The following is a 19,455-nucleotide window of genomic DNA, read 5'->3' on the forward strand; positions in this document are numbered from 1 at the left end:
GTAAGAAAGGCTGAAAGACGACCACCACTGAACAAGACACACAAGCTGAAACGTCAAGACTGGGCCAAGAAATATCTCAAGACTGATTTTTCTAAGGTTTTATGGACTGATGAAATGAGAGTGAGTCTTGATGGGCCAGATGGATGGGCCCGTGGCTGGATTGGTAAAGGGCAGAGAGCTCCAGTCCGACTCAGACACCAGCAAGGTGGAGGTGGAGTACTGGTTTGGGCTGGTATCATCAAAGATGAGCGTGTGGGGCCTTTTCGGGTTGAGGATGGAGTCAAGCTCAACTCCCAGTCCTACTGCCAGTTTCTGAAAGACACCTTCTTCAAGCAGTGGTACAGGAAGAAGTCTGCATCCTTCAAGAAAAACATGATTTTCATGCAGGACAATGCTCTATCACACGCGTCCAAGTACTCCACAGCGTGGCTGGCAAGAAAGGGTATAAAAGAAGAAAATCTAATGACATGGCCTCCTTGTTCACCTGATCTGAACCCCATTGAGAACCTGTGGTCCATCATCAAATGTTAGATTTACAAGGAGGGAAAACAGTACACCTCTCTGAACAGTGTCTGGGAGGCTGTGGTTGCTGCTGCACGCAATGTTGATGGTGAACAGATCAAAACACTGACAGAATCCATGGATGGCAGGCTTTTGAGTGTCCTTGCAAAGAAAGGTGGCTATATTGGTCACTGATTTGTTTTTGTTTTGTTTTTGAATGTCAGAAATGTATATTTGTGAATGTTGAGATGTTATATTGGTTTCACTGGTAAAAATGAATAATTGAAATGGGTATATATTTGTTTTTTGTTAAGTTGCCTAATAATTATGCACAGTAATAGTCACCTGCACACACAGATATCCCCCTAAAATAGCTATAACTAAAAACAAACTAAAAACTACTTCCAAAACTATTCAGCTTTGATATTAATGAGTTTTTTGGGTTCATTGAGAACATGGTTGTTGTTCAATAATAAAATTAATCCTCAAAAATACAACTTGCCTAATAATTCTGCACTCCCTGTAGTTTGCTGCCTTGTTCTTCATTCCAACATCCTGACAAGAAAAATAAATAGGCCTTTGTTGGTGTTCTGTCTGTGTATCAGTCTGTTTTTTTTTTTTTTTTTTTAGTTTTAATAGTTAATTTCTAATTTGTACTTCACAGCTGTAATCTCATTTATTTTTAGTCTTCACGTGTTTTTGGATTTAGTGGCTTTTGGACTGAGTCTTTTGGTGTGAATTTTAAAAATGAATAATGGATTTTTAATTTATACTAAATATCATTTTAATTTAGTACTAAATCTAATTCTATGGTAAAACCACTAAACCAATACAAGTTGTCAAATAAACACTATAAAAGGTTATCCATTGTTTCCAAAGTATTTATTAGGAATCAATATATGTTAATAATAAGAGAAATATATTTACAGATATATATATATATATATATATATATATATACACATATATTTTACAGCAAAACAGTCCAAATAAGTATTAAAGGGCAACTATCACTACCCTGATTTGTGCAACACTGCTAAAATAATCACATCATTTTATCCCAGAAATACTTAGCCAGATTCTCTAATGTGTCCAACATCATCCATCTTTTCAGAAGGAGCAGGATAAGACAGTGAGGGAGAAAGAAAGTGTTTCCCAATTTTATTCTCAATTCAAAGGTGTTTGGCCTATTACATGCCAGTCAAGGCTAATGGGAGTGTCTTTAATTAAACACCTAGCTCAGATAAGGTGTTTCTGGGGGGAAGGGATTTTAAAACCAGCTATGTGAATATGCAAGGGATAAAATCTGTGACCTATGTCACCACATTTGGGCCCCCCGTTTTGATATTTTTTAGGTACTATAGATCATGTAGTGTGTAGTTTTATTTTTGTTTGTTTCTCCTTTCTCATATGATCTCCTATATATCTTTGGTAGATTTTTTTTTTTCTATTTCGGATGTCTTGGGTGCTCCCCTTTTGCTGCCAATTTGTATCTCGGTTTTCCCATATAGTGTGTATAGGGTAGGTGCCATGGTTACGGCTAATACCATGAGGCGGCACCATGTGGTGTATTGTTTACTTTTATGCAGCTCATTCTCTATTGGTATTACTGCTAGGGCATTACCACGCCCCTTCTGTATCTCCTCTTTTGGTTGCTCTGGGTGTCCTCGCGCATACGTCTCTTTGACTATAATTTATGCTTATGGGGCCTCTTTTGAAGTCTGAGATTGACCTGCCTCGGTTGTAGTGATTTATTCAGTCACCCTACGATAAGAGTATATGAATATACCACTGCGCAGTAAGTTTTGTTTAATTTTTTATTTGTTTTATTTTATTTCAATCAGGTGATGAAGACTTTGACCTATGTTCATAGCTACTGTTAGGTAGATTGTCTTATATATATATATATATATATATATATATATCCTGTGTATTGGTTTTTTTATTGAACAAGTTTCCCAGGTGGATACATTTGGTGAGGTATTCCACTTGCCGTTTTCTTGTATAATCTTAATACCTTGGTTATGGCAACCATGTGATTTATTGTTTATTATTATTTTCTAGATGCAGCGCATTTACTGTTGGTGGTGTTGATAGGGCGTTACCATGCCTACTTTTAAGTTGGTCCGTGTGTTTTTGCTTATGTATCTCCTTGACTACCTGTTACATATGTAGGGAATCCCCATTGTATAGCTTCAGACGCTCCTTGAAAACCCACATATTCAAAGTGGCATACCAACTCTCCTCAATCCCTCATCTGAACAAAAATAATACATGAACTGCCTGACTCACTGCTGCAACTACAACCGATGTAACAAGCTACCCCAACCTTAAGTCTCTGCACCCTAAACCTATAGACTGTGAGCTCTCTGGAGCAGGGCCCTGTTCCTCCTGTACTAGATTTGTTTAGTTTTGTTATGTTTTGTATTTTATCAAAAATCTTTGTCATTGTACACCCCTATCATTGTACCCAGTGCTACAGAATTTGGCGGCGCTATACAAATAAATGATAATAATAATAATGGCCAAGATTGGTTCATTTAGGTCAAATGTATCAATTTATCTGCTCTGCGACTATGGAATATTTATGTATCATTAAGTTAGTACTGAGCAAGAAAGGCTCATGGTATCAGGCGATGAGGATGTCTTTATTTATTTTATATTACGTTCTCTTGCTTTGTAAACAGTCCTGTCATGGAAGGGTGTATTTCAGGCCACCAATGGTAACACAACCATGATGGTCAGATCGGTGCAATGTTTTTCATATTTCATATTCATATGTTTTATATGTTCTGTTATATATATTTCTTTTCAGTTTGGATGCTCTGGGGGCCCAGTCTATAAGCCACTGATTTGTCCACTTTTTTGACTCTATATAATGTAAAATCTTTTTGTTCAGCTAATTAGCTGTCAGTTCACACATGCTTGTTTTGCACACGCTGCTTACAATTGACAGACTGATGGAGGAGGGCTTACCAGGGCTTTATACGTTTTGTTTGCACTTTGTTTGTCAGAAGAAGGGGTTTGTTTACCCCGAAACTTCACATTTAAACAAATCTTATTTTGATTCACTGTTGACTAAAGACCAGAGAGTGCTTTATTTGGATCTTGGACTATATATGTATATGTGTGTGTATGTATGTATGTATATATATATATATATATATAAATATACATATATATATTTGTCATGCATCACTACTACAATTTGATTTATGTGGCATAACCAATGTTTGATTTGCTATGTGGTGCTATCACTGTTTGATGTTTTATGTTGTGTTACCATTGTTTGATTTGTTATGCAGCACTACTACTGTTTTATTTGTTCTGCATGGCTATCACTGCCTGATTTTTTATTTGGCTCATCCACTTTTTGAATTGTTATGCAGAGCTACCACTGTTGATTTGCTTTTCTGCGCTACCACTGTTTGATTTGCATTTAGCCACAAATTAGCAAGAGCTATTCAGCTACTGAACCAAAAATTGGCTGGCTCCTAAGCTTACATTGCTTCTTTTAAAATACATATAGCAAGAGAAGGAACTAAAATTGATAATAGGAGAAAAAGAGAATTTTGCTTAAAATTGCATGCTTTGTTTGAATCATGAAAGAAAAAAATTGGTTTTCATATCCCTTTAACTAGCAATGGGGATGGTATGTAATCATGGGGGGGGCGGCAAAATGTATCCTCGCCTGTGTGGCCAAAAATCCTAGCACTGGCCCTTGCTAAATTAATAAAAAAAAAGTATACTATTTCCCAACAACAGAAATTTTAATACATAGCTTAAAAAAAGATTATGATTAGTGATGTCGCGAACAGTTCGCCGGAGAACAGTTCCCGGCGATCATAGCTTGTTCGCATTCGCCGCGGCTGGCGAACGTATGCAATGTTCGATCAGCCCCTATTCGTCATCATTGAGTAAACTTTGACCCTGTATCTCACAGTCTGCAGACACATTTTAGCCAATCAGCAGCAAATACTCCCTCCCAGACCCTCCCACCTCCTGAGCAGCAGCCATTTTAGATTAATTCTGATACTGCATTCTTAGTGAGAGGAGGGATAGTGCTGCTGCTGATTTTATAGGGAATTTGATAGCTAGGCTAGTGTATTCAGTGTCCACTACAGTCCTGAAGGACTCATCTGATATCTGCTGTAAGGACAGCACCCCAAAAAGCCCTTTTTAGGGTTAGAACATCAGTCATTTTTTTTTCTTGCTAGTGTAATCTAATTTCAGTTGCCAGGCCAGCCTGCCACTGCCAGCCTGTGTGTCAGGCTCACAGCATATACTGTGCCTACTTCCTCAGTGCCACCAGTCATATCTGGTGTAACATTAGTGTAAATTTAAAAAAAAAAAAAAATTAAATCAGTCTGCTAGTGTAATCTAATTGCAGTTGCCTGCCTGCCAGCTTGTGTGCCAGGCCCACTTGCCAACTGGTGCCACCAATCATATTTGTTATAACAGTAGTGTAAATATTTTAAAAAAAACTTTTTTGACTGTGAAACATCAGTCTGCTAGTGTAATCTAATTGCAGTTGCCTGCCTGCCAGCGTGTGTGCCAGGCCCACTTGCCAAGTTAGTGGCACCACTCATATTTGTTGTAACAGTAGTGTAAATATTTTAAAAAAAAACTTTTTTGACTGTGAAACATCAGTCTGCTAGTGTAATCTAATTGCAGTTGCCTGCCTGCCAGCGTGTGTGAAAGGCCCACTTGCCAACTAGTGCCACCAATCATATTTATTATAACAGTAGTGTAAATATTAAAAAAAAAAAACTTTTTTTGACTGTGCAACATCAGTCTGCTAGTGTAATCTAATTACAGTTGCCTGCCAGCGCGTGTGCCAGGCCCACTTGCCAACTAGTGCCACCAATCTTATTTGTTATAACAGTAGTGTAAATATTTAATAAAAAAACTTTTTTGACTGTGAAACATCAGTCTGCTAGTGTAATCTAATTGCAATTGCCTGCCTGCCAGCGTGTGTGCCAGGCCCACTTGCAAAGTGCCACCAATCATATTTGTTATAACAGTAGTGTAAATATTTTTTAAAAAAAACTTTTTTGACTGTGAAACATCAGTCTGCTAGTGTAATCTAATTGCAGTTGGCTGCCTGCCAGCGTGTGTGCCAGGCCCACTTGGCAAGTTAGTGGCACCACTCATATTTGTTGTAACAGTAGTGTAAATATTTAATAAAAAAACCTTTTTGACTGTGAAACATCAGTCTGCTAGTGTAATCTAATTGCAGTTGCCTGCCTGCCAGCGTGTGTACCAGGCCCACTTGCCAAGTTAGTGGCACCACTCATATTTGTTGTAACAGTAGTGTAAATATTTTAAAAAAAAAACTGTTTTGATTGTGAAACATCAGTCAGCTAGTGTAATCTAATTGCCGTTGCCTGCCTGCCAGAGTGTGTGCCAGGCCCACTTGCCAACTAGTGCCACCAATCATATTTGTTATAACAGTAGTGTAAATATTTAATAAAAAAACTGTTTTGACTGTGAAACATCAGTCTGCTAGTGTAATCTAATTGCAGCTGCCTGCCTCCCTGCCAGCGTGTGTGCCAGGCCCACTTGCCAATTAGTGCCACCAATCATATTTGTTATAACAGTAGTGTAAATATTTAAAAAAAAAAACTTTTTTGACTGTGAAACATCAGTCTGCTAGTGTAATCTAATTGCAGTTGCCTGCCTGCCAGTGTGTGTGCCAGGCCCACTTGCCAAGTTAGTGGCACCACTCATATTTGTTGTAAAAGTAGTGTAAATATTTAAAAAAAAAAACTTTTTTGACTGTGAAACATCAGTCTGCTAGAGTAATCTAATTGCAGTTGCCTGCCTGCCAGCGTGTGTGCCAGGCCCACTTGCCAAGTTAGTGGCACCACTCATATTTGTTGTAACAGTAGTGTAAATATTTTAAAAAAAAACTTTTTTGACTGTGAAACATCAGTCTGCCTGGCAGAAGGTGGTGGAGGCCGTTAATGGTATGTCCCAGCAGAGGAGGAATGTGGATGGCCTAAAGAAGAGGTGGAATGACTGTAAGAGGAGAGTTAAGGAGAAGATGGGCCAAGAAGCAATGTCCCAGAGGGCAACAGGAGGTGGGCCTCACTATGAGGCGGAATACAACGAGTGGCAAGAGCTGATTCGTAGGTCCCTGAGCGTCACAGCAGTCCATGGACTTCCAGGGGCTTGTGACTCAGGGATTGCAACATCAGCGCAGCATGCTGGTGAGTAACATCCCACACACCAGTATTATATGTATTTGCGTTAGTGCCTGACTCACTGCTGCAACTACAACCGATGTAACAAGCTACCCCAACCTTAAGTCTCTGCACCCTAAACCTATAGACTGTGAGCTCTCTGGAGCAGGGCCCTGTTCCTCCTGTACTAGATTTGTTTAGTTTTGTTATGTTTTGTATTTTATCAAAAATCTTTGTCATTGTATACCCCTATCATTGTACCCAGTGCTACAGAATTTGGCGGCGCTATACAAATAAATGATAATAATAATAATGGCCAAGATTGGTTCATTTAGGTCAAATGTATCAATTTATCTGCTCTGCGACTATGGAATATTTATGTATCATTAAGTTAGTACTGAGCAAGAAAGGCTCATGGTATCAGGCGATGAGGATGTCTTTATTTATTTTATATAACGTTCTCTTGCTTTGTAAACAGTCCTGTCATGGAAGGGTGTATTTTAGGACACCAATGGTAACACAACCATGATGGTCAGATCGGTGCAATGTTTTTCATATTTCATATTCATATGTTTTATATGTTCTGTTATATATATTTCTTTTCAGTTTGGATGCTCTGGGGGCCCAGTCTATAAGCCACTGATTTGTCCACTTTTTTGACTCTATATAATGTAAAATCTTTTTGTTCAGCTAATTAGCTGTCAGTTCACACATGCTTGTTTTGCACACGCTGCTTACAATTGACAGACTGATGGAGGAGGGCTTACCAGGGCTTTATAAGTTTTGTTTGCACTTTGTTTGTCAGAAGAAGGGGTTTGTTTACCCCGAAACTTCACAGTTAAATAAATCTTATTTTGATTCACTGTTGACTGAAGACCAGAGAGTGCTTTATTTGGATCTTGGACTATATATGTATATGTGTGTGTATGTATGTATTTATGTATGTATATATATATATATATATATATATATATATATATATATACATATATATATATATATTTGTTATGCATCACTACTACAATTTGATTTATGTGGCATAACCAATGTTTGATTTGCTATGTGGTGCTATCACTGTTTGATGTTTTATGTTGTGTTACCATTGTTTGATTTGTTATGCAGCACTACTACTGTTTTATTTGTTCTGCATGGCTATCACTGCCTGATTTTTTATTTGGCTCATCCACTTTTTGAATTGTTATGCAGAGCTACCACTGTTGATTTGCTTTTCTGCGCTACCACTGTTTGATTTGCATTTAGCCACAAATTAGCAAGAGCTATTCAGCTACTGAACCAAAAATTGGCCGGCTCCTAAGCTTACATTGCTTCTTTTAAAATACATATAGCAAGAGAAGGAACTAAAATTGATAATAGGAGAAAAAGAGAATTTTGCTTAAAATTACATGCTTTGTTTGAATCATGAAAGAAAAAAATTGGTTTTCATATCCCTTTAACTAGCAATGGGGATGGTATGTAATCATGGGGGGGGGGCGGCAAAATGTATCCTCGCCTGTGTGGCCAAAAATCCTAGCACTGGCCCTTGCTAAATTAATAAAAAAAAGTATACTATCTCCCAACAACAGAAATTTAAATACATAGCTTAAAAAAAGATTATGATTAGTGATGTCGCGAACAGTTCGCCGGAGAACAGTTCCCGGTGATCATAGCTTGTTCGCATTCGCCGCGGCTGGCGAACATATGCGATGTTCGATCTGCCCCTATTCGTCATCATTGAGTAAACTTTGACCCTGTATCTCACAGTCTGCAGACACATTTCAGCCAATCAGCAGCAAATACTCCCTCCCAGACCCTCCCACCTCCTGAGCAGCAGCCATTTTAGATTCATTCTGATACTGCATTCTTAGTGAGAGGAGGGATAGTGCTGCTGCTGATTTTATAGGGAATTTGATAGCTAGGCTAGTGTATTCAGTGTCCACTACAGTCCTGAAGGACTCATCTGATATCTGCTGTAAGGACAGCACCCCAAAAAGCCCTTTTTAGGGTTAGAACATCAGTCATTTTTTTTTTCTTGCTAGTGTAATCTAATTTCAGTTGCCAGACCAGCCTGCCACTGCCAGCCTGTGTGTCAGGCTCACAGCATATACTGTGCCTACTTCCTCAGTGCCACCAGTCATATCTGGTGTAACATTAGTGTAAATTTAAAAAAAAAAAAAATTAAATCAGTCTGCAAGTGTAATCTAATTGCAGTTGCCTGCCTGCCAGCGTGTGTGCCAGGCCCACTTGCCAACTGGTGCCACCAATCATATTTGTTATAACAGTAGTGTAAATATTTAAAAAAAAACTTTTTTGACTGTGAAACATCAGTCTGCTAGTGTAATCTAATGGAGTTGCCTGCCTACCAGCGTGTGTGCCAGGCCCACTTGCCAAGTTAGTGGCACCACTCATATTTGTTGTAACAGTAGTGTAAATATTTTAAAAAAAAACTTTTTTGACTGTGAAACATCAGTCTGCTAGTGTAATCTAATTGCAGTTGCCTGCCTGCCAGCATGTGTGCCAGGCCCACTTGCCAACTAGTGCCACCAATCATATTTGTTATAACAGTAGTGTAAATATTAAAAAAAAAACTTTTTTTGACTGTGCAACATCAGTCTGCTAGTGTAATCTAATTGCAGTTGCCTGCCTGCCAGCGCGTCGCCAGGCCCACTTGCCAACTAGTGCCACCAATCTTATTTGTTATAACAGTAGTGTAAATATTTAATAAAAAAACTGTTTTGACTGTGAAACATCAGTCTGCTAGTGTAATCTAATTGCAGTTGCCTGCCTGCCAGCGTGTGTGCCAGGCCCACTTGCCAACTGGTGCCACCAATCATATTTGTTATAACAGTAGTGTAAATATTTAATAAAAAAACTTTTTTGACTGTGAAACATCAGTCTGCTAGTGTAATCTAATTGCAATTGCCTGCCTGCCAGCGTGTGTGCCAGGCCCACTTGCTAAGTGCCACCAATCATATTTGTTATAACAGTAGTGTAAATATTTTAAAAAAAAACTTTTTTGACTGTGAAACATCAGTCTGCTAGTGTAATCTAATTGCAGTTGCCTGCCTGCCAGCGTGTGTGCCAGGCCCACTTGCCAACTGGTGCCACCAATCATATTTGTTATAACAGTAGTGTAAATATTTAAAAAAAAACTTTTTTGACTGTGAAACATCAGTCTTCTAGTGTAATCTAATGGAGTTGCCTGCCTACCAGCGTGTGTGCCAGGCCCACTTGCCAAGTTAGTGGCACCACTCATATTTGTTGTAACAGTAGTGTAAATATTTTAAAAAAAAACTTTTTTGACTGTGAAACATCAGTCTGCTAGTGTAATCTAATTGCAGTTGCCTGCCTGCCAGCGTGTGTGCCAGGCCCACTTGCCAACTAGTGCCACCAATCATATTTGTTATAACAGTAGTGTAAATATTTTAAAAAAAAACTTTTTTGACTGTGAAACATCAGTCTGCTAGTGTAATCTAATTGCAGTTGCCTGCCTGCCAGCGTGTGTGCCAGGCCCACTTGCCAACTGGTGCCACCAATCATATTTGTTATAACAGTAGTGTAAATATTTAAAAAAAAACTTTTTTGACTGTGAAACATCAGTCTGCTAGTGTAATCTAATGGAGTTGCCTGCCTACCAGCGTGTGTGCCAGGCCCACTTGCCAAGTTAGTGGCACCACTCATATTTGTTGTAACAGTAGTGTAAATATTTTAAAAAAAAACTTTTTTGACTGTGAAACATCAGTCTGCTAGTGTAATCTAATTGCAGTTGCCTGCCTGCCAGCGTGTGTGCCAGGCCCACTTGCCAACTAGTGCCACCAATCATATTTGTTATAACAGTAGTGTAAATATTAAAAAAAAAACTTTTTTTGACTGTGCAACATCAGTCTGCTAGTGTAATCTAATTGCAGTTGCCTGCCTGCCAGCGCGTCGCCAGGCCCACTTGCCAACTAGTGCCACCAATCTTATTTGTTATAACAGTAGTGTAAATATTTAATAAAAAAACTTTTTTGACTGTGAAACATCAGTCTGCTAGTGTAATCTAATTGCAGTTGCCTGCCTGCCAGCGTGTGTGCCAGGCCCACTTGCCAACTGGTGCCACCAATCATATTTGTTATAACAGTAGTGTAAATATTTAATAAAAAAACTTTTTTGACTGTGAAACATCAGTCTGCTAGTGTAATCTAATTGCAATTGCCTGCCTGCCAGCGTGTGTGCCAGGCCCACTTGGCAAGTTAGTGGCACCACTCATATTTGTTGTAACAGTAGTGTAAATATTTAATAAAAAAACCTTTTTGACTGTGAAACATCAGTCTGCTAGTGTAATCTAATTGCAGTTGCCTGCCTGCCAGCGTGTGTGCCAGGCCCACTTGCCAAGTTAGTGGCACCACTCATATTTGTTGTAACAGTAGTGTAAATATTTTTTAAAAAAAAGCTTTTTTGATTGTAAAACATCAGTCTGCTAGTGTAATCTAATTGCCGTTGCCTGCCTGCCAGAGTGTGTGCCAGGCCCACTTGCCAACTAGTGCCACCAATCATATTTGTTATAACAGTAGTGTAAATATTTTAAAACAAAACTTTTTTGACTGTGAAACATCAGTCTGCTAGTGTAATCTAAGTGCAGTTGCCTGCCAGCGCGTGTGCCAGGCCCACTTGCCAACTAGTGCCACCAATCATATTTGTTATAACAGTAGTGTAAATATTTAAAAAAAAAACTTTTTTGACTGTAAAACATCAGTCTGCTAGAGTAATCTAATTGCTGTTGCCTGCCTGCCAGCGTGTGTGCCAAGCCCACTTGCCAAGTTAGTGGCACCACTCATATTTGTTGTAACAGTAGTGTAAATATTTTAAAAAAAACTTTTTTGACTGTGAAACATCAGTCTGCTAGTCTAATCTAATTGCAGTTGCCTGCCTGCCAGCGTGTGTGCCAGGCCCACTTGCCAAGTTAGTGGCACCACTCATATTTGTTGGAGCAGTAGTGTAAATATTTTAAAAAAAACTGTTTTGACTGTGAAACATCAGTCTGCTAGTGTACTCTAATTGCAGCTGCCTGCCTGCCTGCCAGCGTGTGTGCCAGGCCCACTTGCCAATTAGTGCCACCAATCATATTTGTTATAACAGTAGTGTAAATATTTAAAAAAAAAACTTTTTTGACTGTGAAACATCAGTCTGCTAGTGTAATCTAATTGCAGTTGCCTGCCTGCCAGTGTGTGTGCCAGGCCCACTTGCCAAGTTAGTGGCACCACTCATATTTGTTGTAAAAGTAGTGTAAATATTTTAAAAAAAAACTTTTTTGACTGTGAAACATCAGTCTGCTAGTGTAATCTAATTGCAGTTGCCTGCCTGCCAGCGTGTGTGCCAGGCCCACTTGCCAACTAGTGCCACCAATCATATTTGTTATAACAGTAGTGTAAATATTTAAAAAAAACCTTTTTTTGACTGTGAAACATCAGTCTGCTAGTGTAATCTAATTGCAGTTGCCTGCCTGCCAGCGTGTGTGCCAGGCCCACTTGCCAAGTTAGTGGCACCACTCATATTTGTTGTAACAGTAGTGTAAATATTTTTTAAAAAAACTTTTTTGACTGTGAAACATCAGTCTGCTAGTGTAATCTAATTGCAGTTGCCTGCCTGCCAGCATGTGTGCCAGGCCCACTTGCCAAGTTAGTGGCACCACTCATATTTGTTGTAACAGTAGTGTAAATATTTTAAAAAAAACTTTTTTGACTGTGAAACATCTGTCTGCTAGTGTCATCTAATTGCAGTTGCCTGCCTGCCAGCGTGTGTGCCAGGCCCACTTGCCAACTAGTGCCACCAATAATATTTGTTATAACAGTAGTGTAAATATTTAAAAGAAAAATTTTTTTGACTGTGAAACATCAGTCTGCTAGTGTAATCTAATTGCAGTTGCCTGCCTGCCAGCGTTTGTGCCAGGCCCACTTGCCAACTAGTGCCACCAATCATATTTGTTATAACAGTAGTGTAAATATTTAATAAAAAAACTTTTTTGACTGTGAAACATCAGTCTGCTAGTGTAATCTAATTGCAGTTGCCTGCCTGCCCGTGTGTGTGCCAGGCCCACTTGCCAAGTTAGTGGCACCACTTATATTTGTTGTAAAAGTAGTGTAAATATTTTAAAAAAAAACTTTTTTGACTGTGAAACATCAGTCTGCTAGTGTAATCCAATTGCAGTTGCCTGCCTGCCAGTGTGTGTGCCAGGCCCACTTGCCAACTAGTGCCACCAATCATATTTGTTGTAACAGTAGTGTAAATATTTAAAAAAAAAAACTTTTTTGACTGTGAAACATCAGTCTGCTAGTGTAATCTAATTGCAGTTGCCTGCCTGCCCGTGTGTGTGCCAGGCCCACTTGCCAAGTTAATGGCACCACTCATATTAGTTGTAAAAGTAGTGTAAATATTAAAAAAAAAAACTTTTTTTGACTGTGAAACATCAGTCTGCTAGTGTAATCTAATTGCAGTTGCCTGCCTGCCAGCGTGTGTGCCAGGCCCACTTGCCAAGTTAGTGGCACCACTCATATTTGTTGTAACAGTAGTGTAAATATTTTAAAAAAAAACTTTTTTGACTGTGAAACATCAGTCTGCTAGTGTAATCTAATTGCAGTTGCCTGCCTGCCAGCATGTGTGCCAGGCCCACTTGCCAACTAGTGCCACCAATCATATTTGTTATAACAGTAGTGTAAATATTAAAAAAAAAACTTTTTTTGACTGTGCAACATCAGTCTGCTAGTGTAATCTAATTGCAGTTGCCTGCCTGCCAGCGCGTCGCCAGGCCCACTTGCCAACTAGTGCCACCAATCTTATTTGTTATAACAGTAGTGTAAATATTTAATAAAAAAACTGTTTTGACTGTGAAACATCAGTCTGCTAGTGTAATCTAATTGCAGTTGCCTGCCTGCCAGCGTGTGTGCCAGGCCCACTTGCCAACTGGTGCCACCAATCATATTTGTTATAACAGTAGTGTAAATATTTAATAAAAAAACTTTTTTGACTGTGAAACATCAGTCTGCTAGTGTAATCTAATTGCAATTGCCTGCCTGCCAGCGTGTGTGCCAGGCCCACTTGCTAAGTGCCACCAATCATATTTGTTATAACAGTAGTGTAAATATTTTAAAAAAAAACTTTTTTGACTGTGAAACATCAGTCTGCTAGTGTAATCTAATTGCAGTTGCCTGCCTGCCAGCGTGTGTGCCAGGCCCACTTGCCAACTGGTGCCACCAATCATATTTGTTATAACAGTAGTGTAAATATTTAAAAAAAAACTTTTTTGACTGTGAAACATCAGTCTGCTAGTGTAATCTAATGGAGTTGCCTGCCTACCAGCGTGTGTGCCAGGCCCACTTGCCAAGTTAGTGGCACCACTCATATTTGTTGTAACAGTAGTGTAAATATTTTAAAAAAAAACTTTTTTGACTGTGAAACATCAGTCTGCTAGTGTAATCTAATTGCAGTTGCCTGCCTGCCAGCGTGTGTGCCAGGCCCACTTGCCAACTAGTGCCACCAATCATATTTGTTATAACAGTAGTGTAAATATTAAAAAAAAAACTTTTTTTGACTGTGCAACATCAGTCTGCTAGTGTAATCTAATTGCAGTTGCCTGCCTGCCAGCGCGTCGCCAGGCCCACTTGCCAACTAGTGCCACCAATCTTATTTGTTATAACAGTAGTGTAAATATTTAATAAAAAAACTTTTTTGACTGTGAAACATCAGTCTGCTAGTGTAATCTAATTGCAGTTGCCTGCCTGCCAGCGTGTGTGCCAGGCCCACTTGCCAACTGGTGCCACCAATCATATTTGTTATAACAGTAGTGTAAATATTTAATAAAAAAACTTTTTTGACTGTGAAACATCAGTCTGCTAGTGTAATCTAATTGCAATTGCCTGCCTGCCAGCGTGTGTGCCAGGCCCACTTGCTAAGTGCCACCAATCATATTTGTTATAACAGTAGTGTAAATATTTTAAAAAAAACTTTTTTGACTGTGAAACATCAGTCTGCTAGTGTAATCTAATTGCAGTTGCCTGCCTGCCAGCGTGTGTGCCAGGCCCACTTGGCAAGTTAGTGGCACCACTCATATTTGTTGTAACAGTAGTGTAAATATTTAATAAAAAAACCTTTTTGACTGTGAAACATCAGTCTGCTAGTGTAATCTAATTGCAGTTGCCTGCCTGCCAGCGTGTGTGCCAGGCCCACTTGCCAAGTTAGTGGCACCACTCATATTTGTTGTAACAGTAGTGTAAATATTTAAAAAAAAAAAACTTTTTTGATTGTGAAATATCAGTCTGCTAGTGTAATCTAATTGCCGTTGCCTGCCTGCCAGAGTGTGTGCCAGGCTCACTTGCCAACTAGTGCCACCAATCATATTTGTTATAACAGTAGTGTAAATATTTTAAAACAAAACTTTTTTGACTGTGAAACATCAGTCTGCTAGTGTAATCTAAGTGCAGTTGCCTGCCAGCGCGTGTGCCAGGCCCACTTGCCAACTAGTGCCACCAATCATATTTGTTATAACAGTAGTGTAAATATTTAAAAAAAAAACTTTTTTGACCGTAAAACATCAGTCTGCTAGAGTAATCTAATTGCAGTTGCCTGCCTGCCAGCGTGTGTGCCAAGCCCACTTGCCAAGTTAGTGGCACCACTCATATTTGTTGTAACAGTAGTGTAAATATTTTAAAAAAAACTTTTTTGACTGTGAAACATCAGTCTGCTAGTCTAATCTAATTGCAGTTGCCTGCCTGCCAGCGTGTGTGCCAGGCCCACTTGCCAAGTTAGTGGCACCACTCATATTTGTTGGAGCAGTAGTGTAAATATTTAAAAAAAAACTGTTTTGACTGTGAAACATCAGTCTGCTAGTGTACTCTAATTGCAGCTGCCTGCCTGCCTGCCAGCGTGTGTGCCAGGCCCACTTGCCAATTAGTGCCACCAATCATATTTGTTATAACAGTAGTGTAAATATTTAAAAAAAAAACTTTTTTGACTGTGAAACATCAGTCTGCTAGTGTAATCTAATTGCAGTTGCCTGCCTGCCAGTGTGTGTGCCAGGCCCACTTGCCAAGTTAGTGGCACCACTCATATTTGTTGTAAAAGTAGTGTAAATATTTTAAAAAAAAACTTTTTTGACTGTGAAACATCAGTCTGCTAGTGTAATCTAATTGCAGTTGCCTGCCTGCCAGCGTGTGTGCCAGGCCCACTTGCCAACTAGTGCCACCAATCATATTTGTTATAACAGTAGTGTAAATATTTAAAAAAAAACTTTTTTTGACTGTGAAACATCAGTCTGCTAGTGTAATCTAATTGCAGTTGCCTGCCTGCCAGCGTGTGTGCCAGGCCCACTTGCCAAGTTAGTGGCACCACTCATATTTGTTGTAACAGTAGTGTAAATATTTTTAAAAAAACTTTTTTGACTGTGAAACATCAGTCTGCTAGTGTAATCTAATTGCAGTTGCCTGCCTGCCAGCATGTGTGCCAGGCCCACTTGCCAAGTTAGTGGCACCACTCATATTTGTTGTAACAGTAGTGTAAATATTTTAAAAAAAACTTTTTTGACTGTGAAACATCTGTCTGCTAGTGTCATCTAATTGCAGTTGCCTGCCTGCCAGCGTGTGTGCCAGGCCCACTTGCCAACTAGTGCCACCAATAATATTTGTTATAACAGTAGTGTAAATATTTAAAAGAAAAATTTTTTTGACTGTGAAACATCAGTCTGCTAGTGTAATCTAATTGCAGTTGCCTGCCTGCCAGCGTTTGTGCCAGGCCCACTTGCCAACTAGTGCCACCAATCATATTTGTTATAACAGTAGTGTAAATATTTAATAAAAAAACTTTTTTGACTGTGAAACATCAGTCTGCTAGTGTAATCTAATTGCAGTTGCCTGCCTGCCCGTGTGTGTGCCAGGCCCACTTGCCAAGTTAGTGGCACCACTTATATTTGTTGTAAAAGTAGTGTAAATATTTTAAAAAAAAACTTTTTTGACTGTGAAACATCAGTCTGCTAGTGTAATCCAATTGCAGTTGCCTGCCTGCCAGTGTGTGTGCCAGGCCCACTTGCCAACTAGTGCCACCAATCATATTTGTTGTAACAGTAGTGTAAATATTTTAAAAAAAAACTTTTTTGACTGTGAAACATCAGTCTGCTAGTGTAATCTAATTGCAGTTGCCTGTCTGCCCGTGTGTGTGCCAGGCCCACTTGCCAAGTTAATGGCACCACTCATATTAGTTGTAAAAGTAGTGTAAATATTAAAAAAAAAAAACTTTTTTTGACTGTGAAACATCAGTCTGCTAGTGTAATTTAATTGCAGTTGCCTGCCTGCCAGCGTGTGTGCCAGGCCCACTTGCCAAGTTAGTGGCACCACTCATATTTGTTGTAACAGTAGTGTAAATATTTTAAAAAAAAACTTTTTTGACTGTGAAACATCAGTCTGCTAGTGTAATCTAATTGCAGTTGCCTGCCTGCCAGCGTGTGTGCCAGGCCCACTTGCCAAGTTAGTGATACCACTCATATTTGTTGTAACAGTAGTGTAGATATTTTTAAAAAAACTTTTTTGACTGTGAAACATCAGTCTGCTAGTGTAATCTAATTGCAGTTGCCTGCCTGCCAGCGTGTGTGACAGGCCCACTTGCCAAGTAGTGCCACCAATCATATTTGTTTGTCTGTGAAATTATATATCCATCAAATCTATCTCTTTATCTATCAAATCTATGTAACTATCAATCGTATCTATCAAATGTATATTGCATCTATTGATCTATGTAATTTGTGTCTATCAAGGGCGCGATCCGATTAGCGGCGTAGTTTGCGGCGCAAGCGAGGGAACCCGCGTCGCCCGCAGTTTCAGCTCGCAACTCTAGCTATCCAATATCCAGCGCCGTCAGATGCTAAACTGGCGTAAGTAGGAAAAACCGGCGAGCAGGCAAAATGTGCGCAAATACACATTTTAGTCGTCGCAAGTACTTGCGCCAGTATTTTGTTCACGTAAACTCTCAATAAAGTGTAGCTTTATGCAAATTAGCCTACAACTCGTAAAAAATAACGCCAGTTCTAAGAGATGCGCCACGTAATGACAAGATTCAAAATTCATACTTAAACCCCTGCGCAGCCGCCATTTTCTTTAGTGTGTTTGGTCGGTTCTTGGAGCTACAGCACACTACAGTGAGTAGGAGAAAGTTGTTAGAGTAGAGAGAGAGGCGCATTGCATAATATTTAGTTAGGTCGGATTTGGTGGATTTGTTAAGCTTGTACATTTACTGTCACTTTTTTACATATTGCACACATTTTGCATACACACATATACAAAATACACAACACTTTTATTTTATAACACCTTACACATTTTATTTATCTTTTACAGTTTGAAAGGCTGAGTGTTTGGTTGTCATTGTGTGTGATTGAAGTGGGAGTGAGTGTGAGTGTGTGAGTGTGTGTAGTGTGAGGATGTCAGGGAGAGCTAGGGCTGGGGGGAGGAGGGAAGGGGAGTTGCAGGGAGAGGATTATGGACAGGAGGAGCAGCAGGGTCCCTGTCAGGGAGTGAGCGGAGTGGGGAGAGGGAGAGCCAGAAGGGAGGATAGGAGTGGGGTTGCCCCAAGGCCAGGCACACTCAGAAGAGGGATAGAGGGTGCACATGGGGATAGAAGGGGGGAGGAGGGAGACAATAAGGAGGAACCCACACCAGGGACATCCCAGGGAGGGAGCCAGGCGGCCCAGGACGAGGAGCTTATGAGGTGCCCTAACTTCACATTCGCAGAAAACCTCGTTCTAGTCCAGGCTGTCCTGGAGAACCATACCGCCCTCTTTGTCCAAGAGAAGGGCAAAGGAGTTGCTCGTAGACGTAAAGATGCCTGGCAGAAGGTGGTGGAGGCCGTTAATGGTATGTCCCAGCAGAGGAGGAATGTGGATGGCCTAAAGAAGAGGTGGAATGACTGTAAGAGGAGAGTTAAGGAGAAGATGGGCCAAGAATCAATGTCCCAGAGGGCAACAGGAGGTGGGCCTCACTATGAGGCGGAATACAACGAGTGGCAGGAGCTGATTCGTAGGTCCCTGAGCGTCACAGCAGTCCGTGGACTTCCAGGGGCTCGTGACTCATGGGTTGCAACATCAGCGCAGCATGCTGGTGAGTAACATCCCACACACCAGTATTATATGTATTTGAGTTATAACATCCTATATTGTCACACATTTATGTACACAATGAGGAGCAGGGCATTTTGCCTACTAACAACAAAATCTACAATGAGATTTAACATTAAAGGGACATGAAACCAAATAATTTTAGTTCATTATTCAGATAGAGAATACAGTTTTCAACAACATCCCAATTTACTTCTATTATCTATTTTTCATCATTATTTTCATAATCTTAGTTTATTAAATATCAATGCACATGGGTGAGGCAATCACACGAGGCATTGATGTGCAGCCACCAATCATCAGCTTCTGAGCCTATCTAGAAATGCTTTTCAGCTAAGAATATCAAGAGAATGAAGCAAATTAGATTATGGAAGTAAATTACGAAGTTGTTTAAAATTGCATGCTCGTCTAGCTGAATCATGAAAGAATAAAAATGGGTTTAATGTCCATTTAATGCTACTTAACACATTGAAATTCTCGATATGAGGTGGAATAGTGAAATACTAACATGTCTCAGAGTAACACAGGCCACAAGCCACATGTAGAGTTTTCAGTAAATGGACACTATAGTCATCACAACCATAGTGTCACTTAAAGAACACATTTTCTCCATCACTGACATGTACACAGACCTATTGT

The sequence above is a fragment of the Bombina bombina genome, chromosome 5, assembly GCF_027579735.1.
Source record: "Bombina bombina isolate aBomBom1 chromosome 5, aBomBom1.pri, whole genome shotgun sequence".
Taxonomy (NCBI): Eukaryota; Metazoa; Chordata; class Amphibia; order Anura; family Bombinatoridae; genus Bombina; species Bombina bombina.